The sequence below is a fragment of the Pieris napi genome, chromosome 5 (genome assembly GCF_905475465.1).
Source record: "Pieris napi chromosome 5, ilPieNapi1.2, whole genome shotgun sequence".
NCBI lineage: Eukaryota > Metazoa > Arthropoda > Insecta > Lepidoptera > Pieridae > Pieris > Pieris napi.
Window position 1 is genome coordinate 3,407,314 of NC_062238.1, and position 8,500 is coordinate 3,415,813.

At 32.3% G+C, this 8,500-nt stretch overlaps 1 protein-coding gene across 1 annotated transcript in view; it reads right to left on the reverse strand.

Annotated features, from left to right (window-relative positions):
* LOC125049848 (sex determination protein fruitless-like) overlaps positions 1-8,279 on the reverse strand; it is a 64,646-nt gene extending 56,367 nt beyond the window's left edge. Inside the window, exon 1 of the mRNA XM_047649315.1 lies at positions 8,176-8,279. The gene's annotated coding sequence lies outside the window, so the exon portion shown is untranslated. The remainder of the gene's footprint in view (positions 1-8,175) is intronic.
* Between the last annotated feature and the right edge of the window lie 221 nt (positions 8,280-8,500).

Below are 8,500 nucleotides of genomic sequence, written 5' to 3' on the forward strand. Positions count from 1 at the left end.
TACAAATGGATAAAAAAACCATCAGTGCGTATTAAGGGCTTAACCGTGTTCTGCGTCTGCATGATTATTACTAATACCTAAGAGTCAGCTAGGTACGAAATATAGCTAATAATATAAATATATATATATAATAATAATAAATAAACTACACATTTGTAGCAACTTTGTTAGAAGGGTTCCATCGGTAAAAAATATCATAGCCCTTATAATCGGCTTGAACACATTGTTGGTTTGAAAGATTCACATTCACCTTCATAGAGAAGACGCAAATAAAGCCGATTACACATAGACTACATTCCTTGCAGAATTCTCTATTGTCGGTATTATTGCGCAATATTCAGAACGTCTACGCTTTTAAGTTTTACAACATTATTTACCACTAAATTCACATTACGTTCCATTGCTATTTTATAAACTTAAAATAAATATAGTATTAAATATATTTTCTAAACAATTATTTGTAATAATAATCCAATGGCGGTACAATGCGCCTTGGCCTCACATTGCATCCGATTTTTGGTCATCTTTTTATAGCAAGGCAATCTTTGCCTGACAATGTCAAGATTTGTGTCATGTGTCATAATTTGTCGCTTGCGCAGGAGAAAAAAGTCATCACTACTTATAATAATAAATGTTAATGCGACAGTTTCAAAAGAACTATAGAGTTGTAATATGTATATCTCTGTTGCACCAAGGTCTTAATTCTGCCAAAATAGTGGTAATCAATCATTACGTTTTAGACATTCGACAAAATTGCCGTCGTAATGTGGGGTTACTGTGTCGTCCGTAGTTATGTTTAAACATTGAAACAATCATAAAACGCTTTTGCTCTAGAGTCTAATTAGAAGTTATTTTTAACTAACTATTTACACTGAATACATAACAACAATGTTTAAACGGCCGAAAAGGAAAAAATTGATTTCATTTGAGATATATATTATATACATATATATATAATGTATATTTAATGTACTTAGTATCCTAGTAAGAATAGCATTACATTCTATTATTTTCCTGAAAACAAATTTGTTCAAAAATCTAATAAAATATATTTAAAGTTTCGTAATACCCCAATGTAACACAGCAAGGAAAGCATTTCGCCGGGAATCACTAAATAACTGGTACCTTGGAACTTAGTCGTTCGTTCAAGATCTAATAGATGCATATTTTAATTAATTGCAACACTCAATACACATTGACGATTTCTACTTGAAAATTCGATGCCTACTTCATCCGTACAGTACTTAAATAACAATTACAATTCATGGTATGTTATTCTCGAAACAAATGAGTCGTGTAACCACTTGCGCCAGTAACAGTGAATAGAAAAGGTACAATGAAGTTGTAACAAGCAACGGATTGTCATGATTCCAACGACCGCTATTGAATCAGATTTTGTCTTTTAGTCAGAACGAATGTTCTAGTGGCTTGAGCGTGACTCTCAACCCTGAAGTCGTGTGTTTGGATCACGGCTTTGTAGACTTTTTTGGAATTTAGATTTCTCGTACGGTAAAGGAATATACGATAGAACCGTCATACCTCAGACCCAGTCTACCTCAGACACAGAAGGATCATCTACGTTCCTTTTAAGAAAAATGTATCAAGAAATAGATACAGACTATTTATATCCAAGACCAAGGGGTGCATCATATGGAATTCGTAAACCAAATTTAATCGAAAATACATACAAACCTGCTGTTAAATTCATGTAAAGACATTTAACGAATGCTCTAGGCCTTAGGCATTACACATTAAAACTGATTTATCTTAAATATAGTGTAATAATTTTCAGAGATTAATTAATTATTAAATATATATAATCTTTTTTTTTCAATTTTAATCATGTTTGCTATTACAAAGGTGCTGTGAAAATCCACTTCTGCTTCGGAATATAGGTTTAGATATACACGGGTTTATAAATGTAATATGAAGCGATTGTGCGCTACTGTGTCCTATGATTCGTCACATGCATCTTTAGTCCAAATTAAACTTCCTTTTTTTTCAAGTAAACCACTAACTACGTCAAGTAAAATAAATAACGCAATAACGATGCATTTAAATTATTTTGTTACTCGCTTATACAAAAGGTTATAAAAAGCACGAAGAATGTTTCGCATTTATGACACGAATGACAAAACATTCAATAACTGTGAAATATAAAAGCTAAATTGTTTATCAAAATACTCCTCTTTTCACTAGGAAAAAAAAGTCTATTTGTATAATAGTGATAAATGATACAGGCAGATATAGCATTGCAAAAATCTATACTATCTTTAGCATCATAGTATTGTCAGTTCTAAACCATCAGGAATACATTGACGAATAGATCTGGTAAAATTGGATTAAAATAGATTTCTAACCATTGCGAGCGACAACGCAGTTGATTGAAAGCGACAGATTTGTAACTGAATCGTGCTTTGATACTTACAAAGAGTCAAAGGGATAAACACGTCTACGAAATAAGCGAATTGTATAATATCATTAAACATTTACTTGCATTTTAGCAAAATATTGTTTTTTACTTATTTTCCCAAAAATCTTAAATTTTTCTTTACTGTTCTATACTATTTTCCAGACTGATTCTTGTTATTGTATTGTAAAGATATAAAAGACCTATATTAAAACATACTTTATATAACATAATATATTATAAACACAATAAAATATGTATTCGGTTTTAAAATTTGTATGATTAAGATGATTATGTATGGGGATTACGTAAAAACTATTGGAATTCGGACATAGTATTCTATCATGTAACTAAAAAACGCAGAAATTAAAGTGTTAAAAGCTTTTCCACTCTTACGCGAAAACCACATCAAACTCACTTTTAGTAAAGCTTAACACTGAGCCGTTTTTTGAAACATTTTACATATAAGTGAATTTTCGATGCCACCTGAAGAACAAATACCCTTAGTATTAAAGTAGATAGTAAACTGTACTTAGACGAAACTATATTTTTTATATACATGGAAAAAAGAAAGTAGGTACTGAAGACCTAAACTAGTAGAATGATAGTGTAAAAGGCTCGGCATACAGCCTTTAAAGTGTGTTAGCATAGTCGATAATTATGTAATTCTCTGGGGCCATATCCTCGAACGCCGCCTGTAAACCTTCTGTCAAATTACGCATATTACAAGAATGCGTAATTAACGCTTGCTTCTTCAGTAAACATCGTTTGGAATATGGCCCGTATGAGACATAAACATTGTCAATATGTTTTACACAAACAATTAACCTTAAAAAAATGTAGTAACAAAAGTGGACGCCATGAGGGCATGGTCGTATTAAATGTGCATTAAGTCCATTGGTGCACAGCCGGGGATCGAACCTACGACCTGCGGGATGAGAGTCGAACGCTGAAGCCACTAGGCCAACACTGCTCTTAAGAAGTAGTGCTGCTCAGTAAGAATTAGTTACCTACTTAAAAAGGTCTTCTTCAGGTACATACTTTAAATTTAACTTGCGCCTAATAATATTGTGGCCAGCACTGAAACTTTGTAATTCGCAGTTATCACAAGCCCAACTTAAGTATTCAGTTTTTAAACCTTGAGATCCAGAATTTGTACCGAGCGCTACGGATTTTATAAGAGCTACATTGAAATTTGCGTACGTAAATTAGGCATAACACATTAAATAAATGAAGTACGCAACCAACTATGCTACAACGGTATTGTTATAGTGTATATATGTAAAATGTATTCAAAATATTTCTGATTAGCCAACGGGGATTGGAATTCCTGTCATTTGAAAGCATAAACGCTTGGCTTATTACAATAAATCAATAATTTGGCTAAAATTTGGCGCTTATTATGAATATCAAACGTATAGTAAATACGGTTGAAAATATGAAAACCGACGTGTTTCATCGAAAGGTTTTCGATTATAGCTAAAAACTAGAGCGTGTTCAAAAATACTAATTAGAAATACCCGGATAATGGGGCACAAGTACCAAGGCTCTTTTAACAAATCTAAGAAATTGTTGATAGACAATATTACGATTTCCAGAGCTGGCGATTCACTCGTACAACATAGGAACCTTTCAATTGAGTAAAGAATTACTACTAGCATAAGAAAAACCCACAAGGACGTCATTTTAATAGGTATTGTTTTATTTACACACCCTCAGTTTTCTGACATCCAAACCACTTCGCCTTCGAAATGAAGTTGATAGTGTTATTTTATTTAGTTAACTATTTATAGACGTTTTGAAGTGATAACGTCTTATAAATCGATGAACGAACGAAAACACACGACTCATTGTCACGTTCCGCCTGAGCCGAGCGAGAGCGCGGAACAAGCGATAGAGATAGAAAGAGCGAAATTCAATTGTTTATTACAACATTGCAGAAAAAAGGTCAATAAGTCTTGAATTTTAAGATTTTAATTCGCGCTAGAATCTCATATATTTGTTCTTTGATTTTTAATTAACTCCTTATTTGTATTATACAAAATAATGATAATTTAGTTATAATAATTCAATTCAGTTCATGAAAGTATGCAATTATTCCTCAATATTTTCTTATGACGAAAAATTATCGTCCGTAAACCGACTTTACAGACAGCCAATTTTTTTTATAAAACAGAGGGCAAGCAGGCATGAGGCTCATATGATGTTAAGTGATACTGCCACAACGACGGACAAACACGTGATACGTGTGAAATTTAATATTTGGTCTCGACGTCCGTTCATGACCCAAACATCTACTCCGAACATTATTCATAATAAATAAAATGTATAATAAATGTATTTAATTATACTAATAGTAAATTAAAAGAAAGTACGAAGCACTAATATTATTCTTAATCCTATTATGATGAATTATTTATCAATTAGCAATCAACGTATACGCCCTTAATATGATGAAACCTTTATTATTTTCTTTTATTACCTTCATTAAAACAGTATTAAGCGATTATTTTTGACCGTTTTATTATTGGAGATTATATAATAAAATTAAGATAGGATTACGCTCAAAGACTAGAAGCAAACAGCATTAATGTTCTATTTGCTTTTTCAGTTAACTGTAGCCAGGGCTGAAAAATTATGTAACAACGCTTGCTAAAATTGGCACTACGACAAAATCTGTCCGTGTTCAACCCTAAATCCACTTTTTAAACATTTCAATAGCCAATATATCTCAGTATATTGGGGAAAAAAAAGAGCAAAGTCAGGGTAAGGTTTACCTAAACATTAGTTTAAGTGTCCGAGTCTCAACCCTATATGCAGCCCTGATGTATTACTTTATATATGCGTAATTGGTACTTGCTTGTCTCGATTTCCTCGCGATATTTTCCTTCAAGTATACACTATAATACACATGTAATGAAATTTCAAAGGATCTAAATATAGAATTGAAATCTATAGTTAGTTTATTAAACCACCAAGGTTGAGCTTTGGGAAGATATTGGATATATTATGTTTGTATCCAGAATTGTTATACAAAATAATGTTTGGTTTTTCTTAGAGACTGTTATAGTCGATAGCCATATTGCTTGATATATTTATAATAAATTTAAGCTTGGTTAAATTATCGGCTATAGAGTAATATCATGTTGGTCATGTAATGCCGTGAGCTCATTGGTTACTTGTTGTGTTCGAGTTCTATTTATGGTAACAAAGGTAGGGAATCTGATACTTTGTCAACTAAAAATGAACAGAAATTTATTAATAAGCTATTTATCATATATAGCCATTTATTACACTGCTTCAAGCAATAAAATATGTAAAGGCAAGGAGCCTCTTTTTAATTTCTAAAGCTTAGAATAATTTGTGTTGTCTAATGTTCTTGTTATGACTGCTATTAGACTTATAATATTTATGAAGGACCTTATCTTATTATTTGAAAGCCAGAAGCTTGAAATAGGCCATGACGGAGTGGTGGAAGATTATTTTCGGATCCCAGGACACATTACGTAATGCAGATGCCATTACAATACGCGATTATTTAAACGGATATTTAAAAAAAAAACTTTTTTTACCGGATTAAAGTTATGTATTATTATAAATTTACAATTATTTAACATAATTTTAAATTTATCCGACGTTTCGCGTGCTTTACAGCGTGCATGGTCACGGTGACCACGGTAAACGGATATTGCCAATATTTCTCGATATATAAAACGTATGAGTCCGCTATGGTACACAATAAGTGCCGCGATTTATGTAAACAAATGTCACTTCTAAGCTCCACACCCTACATGCAAAATTCAATTGCGAATTGTCAAACTCGATGCACTAGAGCCTACGAATTAAGACCACCTCGATGCACTTTAAAACTGGTGCTGTAAATCGGATTGCAGAGTTGAAGTGGTTCCCCTTTTGCAAACGGAGTCATGGTAAAACTTTCAGAATATACTCAAAATTTCATAAACCAATGTAGTTGCCGCCTGAGAAAATTATTCAACTTTTAAAAAATAAAGTGAAGTAGTGAAGTGAACACGGTCTTTGCCTAAACTGTTTTACGCAAAGTTTCAACTGTTGCCACTGAAAGGAGTAACGAAAGTTACTAATAGACTCAAAAGCTCGTTTCAATTGAAAGCTCACCTATTTTTATGAGTGTTAAATAAATTTGAATTTGTATAGAAGAATAAGCTAAATTACAACTGAATTCTAATTGAATATTGCGTTATTTATAAATTTAAAATTTTCTATATTCTACCTTTTTCATTCAATTTGTCATTGTTTCTTTGTTTATAATTGTTCAGACTTTTTATTCATTGAAACATTTAAATTGTTTATGATTATCTTTTTTATTAAAACGTTATTATAAAAATATACTTTATGACGCCAAAGTTAACTGAAAACTATAAAAAATAAAACCCGCTTTAAGAAGATTTCAAACACATTTTTCTAAGAGAAAAAAATAATTAAACTTTCATTGTATAAAAGATTTTCTTTAAAGCGTTGCAAATATTTTGTTAGGCTTTGTAGCTGTAATACTTATTTTCCCGATAAACACCATATTATTTTGATAGAACGTAAGTTTACATGACATAGTTTGAACTCACGCCAAATTGTATGGATGTAAACTTCACTAATGAACAACCTACTTGTATCGGTATTACGTAGATGAAACATTTTAAACAAAATATTATCGTTAAAATAACCTACATTTCTCAGAATAATTATCTTTAATCCACTTTTAATAGGACAACCTTTTTATGTTGTTTGTTTTTTATTCTACAAAAAATTGACTTAAGACGATTAGGACAATGAAGTTAACAAGAATATAAATAATAACTATTAATAAACTTGAGAATAAATATAATCACTAGAATGTTCATCAGATATCAATACGTATCAATTTCATTAAAAGCTTCATTATCACACAAAGTGATCGGAACAATCACGAAAAGATAATGAATTAAATTGTGAATTAATATCATTATGCGATGCTCAAATCATTAAGAGCTAACCGCGACCAGAATGACATTTAATTTTATGTTATAAACGAGAAAAACTGATTTTTAGTTGAGTTTGAGGAACAAGGACGAGATTTAGTGGGGTGAGTGCGTAGGCCACCCGTTACTGTGGGGAAAGCGGGCTTTGCCGCACCCTTTGCATCGGGGTCCTGAAAGCTCTTCATAATATCAGCAACCCTGGTACTATTTGGCATTGACTTGGATATATCAAGCGGCTGGTCGGCAAATCAGATTTATTACAAATTCTTGAATTTTTAAATTCTCTAGAACCGTTTTATTTCGAATAAATATCTAAGTTTATTAAGTTGTTGAAGTTTATATTTATTCTTAAATAAGATGTATTTTTGCTCTATTTATTTAATTAATTACAAGTATTATAAATTAAAGTTTTACTTCATATAATAAAACCTGATTATTGCGGCATATATTTAGTATGAGAATTTAAAATACTTAAAATCTTTTTGACTATCTATTAATGTACATTTTACTTAGTACAGCTACATTTCTAGGTCAGACTTACAGCTTAAATCTACATGTGTCGATCAGCGTACATTTCCCTCCATTATTGCATGGTAATCAAAATATGTTTACACATTGAAAGAGAGAGTTGGGACACGAAAACCCGCTTTCCCACATTCCGACAATAAAAGGGAAAACTGGTGTTGGCGGCGCCAGGGACCGAACGGGAAGGATATAAGGAGTTTATTGGAGTGCGAGCGCGTTGAAGATACAAATGTAAGGGCAACTTACCTTCTCGATGTGTCTAGGAGCCTGGTAACTTATTACAAGTCACGTAATATGACGAGGAAATGCGATCAGCGGTGCAAGCGAGCTGCTGCGACGGCTCGACAGCGCGAACTGCAATTGCATCGCACTCTGCAAGGGGTGGTGCACTTTGAGTAAGCGAGACTTCTACGCCCGCCCATCTGGCTCATGCCTCATTTTCCCGCCCTACTGTCCGTGAAATCTTACAGCTGTAAAAAGTAGCACTTGTACACGCACTAACTTTATTGATTAAACAACACTTATTATTATTATTATATTAAAACTTATTTTACGACTATACTTTGTCCAA